The following is a 3,074-nucleotide window of genomic DNA, read 5'->3' as shown; positions in this document are numbered from 1 at the left end:
GAAAAACTTAGAATATAAGAAACGCACAGTGTAGTACATAGTATATGAGTGAGTTGCACTGAAAAACTTAGAATATAAGAAACGCACAGTGTAGTACATAGTATATGAGTGAGTTGCACTGAAAAACTTAGAATATAAGAAACGAGCAGTATAGTACATAGTATATGAGTGAGTTGCACTGAAAAACTTAGAATATAAGAAACGCACAGTGTAGTACATAGTATATGAGTGAGTTGCACTGAAAAACTTAGAATATAAGAAAAGCACAGTGTAGTACATAGTATATGAGTGAGTTGCACTGAAAAACTTAGAATATAAGAAACGCACAGTGTAGTACATAGTATATGAGTGAGTTGCACTGAAAAACTTAGAATATAAGAAACGCACATATAGTACATAGTGTATGAATGAGTTGCACTGAAAAACTTAGAATTTACTGAAAAACCCGCATTACACGAAATGCACAGTGTAGTACATAGTATATGAGTGAGTTGCACTGAAAAACTTACAATTTACTGAAAAACCCGCATTACACGAAACGCACAGTGTAGTACATAGTATATGAGTGAGTTGCACTGAAAAACTTAGAATATAAGAAACGCACAGTGTAGTACATAGTATATGAGTGAGTTGCACTGAAAAACTTAGAATTTAAGAAACGCACAGTGTAGTACATAGTATATGAGTGAGTTGCACTGAAAAACTTAGAATATAAGAAACGCACAGTATAGTACATAGTATATGAGTGAGTTGCACTCAAAAACTTAGAATATAAGAAACGCACAGTGTAGTACATAGTATATGAGTGAGTTGCACTGAAAAACTTAGAATTTAAGAAACGCACAGTGTAGTACATAGTATATGAGTGAGTTGCACTGAAAAACTTAGAATATAAGAAACGCACAGTGTAGTACATAGTATATGAGTGAGTTGCACTGAAAAACTTAGAATATAAGAAACGCACATATAGTACATAGTATATGAATGAGTTGCACTGAAAAACTTAGAATATAAGAAACGCACAGTGTAGTACATAGTATATGAGTGAGTTGCACTGAAAAACTTAGAATATAAGAAACGCACAGTGTAGTACATAGTATATGAGTGAGTTGCACTGAAAAACTTAGAATATAAGAAACGCACAGTGTAGTACATAGTATATGAGTGAGTTGCACTGAAAAACTTAGAATATAAGAAACGCACAGTGTAGTACATAGTATATGAATGAGTTGCACTGAAAAACTTAGAATTTACTGAGAAAATCGCATTACACGAAATGCACAGTGTAGTACATAGTATATGAGTGAGTTGCACAGAAAAACTTAGAATATAAGAAACGCACAGTGTAGTACATAGTATATGAGTGAGTTGCACTGAAAAACTTAGAATATAAGAAACGCACAGTGTAGTACATAGTATATGAGTGAGTTGCACTGAAAAACTTAGAATATAAGAAACGCACAGTGTAGTACATAGTATATGAGTGAGTTGCACTGAAAAACTTAGAATTTACTGAAAAACCCACATTACACGAAATGCACAGTGTAGTACATAGTATATGAGTGAGTTGCACTGAAAAACTTAGAATATAAGAAACGCACAGTGTAGTACATAGTATATGAGTGAGTTAAACTGAAAAACTTAGAATATAAGAAACGCATAGTGTAGTACATAGTATATGAGTGAGTTGCACTGAAAAACTTAGAATATAAGAAACGCACAGTGTAGTACATAGTATATGAGTGAGTTGCACTGAAAAACTTAGAATATAAGAAACGCACAGTGTAGTACATAGTATATGAGTGAGTTGCACTGAAAAACTTAGAATTTAAGAAACGCACAGTGTAGTACATAGTATATGAGTGAGTTGCACTGAAAAACTTAGAATATAAGAAACGCACAGTATAGTACATAGTATATGAGTGAGTTGCACTCAAAAACTTAAAATATAAGAAACGCACAGTGTAGTACATAGTATATGAGTGAGTTGCACTGAAAAACTTAGAATATAAGAAAAGCACAGTGTAGTACATAGTATATGAGTGAGTTGCACTGAAAAACTTAGAATATAAGAAACGCCCAGTGTAGTACATAGTATATGAGTGAGTTGCACTGAAAAACTTAGAATATAAGAAACGCACATATAGTACATAGTGTATGAATGAGTTGCACTGAAAAACTTAGAATTTACTGAAAAACCCGCATTACACGAAATGCACAGTGTAGTACATAGTATATGAGTGAGTTGCACTGAAAAACTTAGAATTTACTGAAAAACCGGCATTACACGAAACGCACAGTGTAGTACATAGTATATGAGTGAGTTGCACTGAAAAACTTAGAATATAAGAAACGCACAGTGTAGTACATAGTATATGAGTGAGTTGCACTGAAAAACTTAGAATTTAAGAAACGCACAGTGTAGTACATAGTATATGAGTGAGTTGCACTGAAATCTTAGAATATAAGAAACGCACAGTGTAGTACATAGTATATGAGTGAGTTGCACTGAAAAACTTAGAATATAAGAAACGCACATATAGTACATAGTATATGAATGAGTTGCACTGAAAAACTTAGAATTTACTGAAAAACCCGCATTACACGAAATGCACAGTGTAGTACATAGTATATGAGTGAGTTGCACTGAAAAACTTAGAATATAAGAAACTCACAGTGTAGTACATAGTATATGAGTGAGTTGCATTGAAAAACTTAGAATATAAGAAACGCACAGTGTAGTACATAGTATATGAGTGAGTTGCACTGAAAAACTTAGAATATAAGAAACGCACAGTGTAGTACATAGTATATGAGTGAGTTGCACTGAAAAACTTAGAATTTACTGAAAAACCCGCATTACACGAAATGCACAGTGTAGTACATAGTATATGAGTGAGTTGCACTGAAAAACTTAGAATATAAGAAACGCACAGTGTAGTACATGGTATATGAGTGAGTTGCACTGAAAAACTTAGAATATAAGAAACGCACAGTGTAGTACATAGTATATGAGTGAGTTGCACTGAAAAACTTAGAATATAAGAAACGCACAGTGTAGTACATAGTATATG

This window comes from Mus caroli, unplaced genomic scaffold, assembly GCF_978045245.1.
Source record: "Mus caroli unplaced genomic scaffold, Mus_caroli_1 scaffold_25, whole genome shotgun sequence".
Taxonomy (NCBI): Eukaryota; Metazoa; Chordata; class Mammalia; order Rodentia; family Muridae; genus Mus; species Mus caroli.
This window is presented reverse-complemented; position numbering follows the sequence as displayed.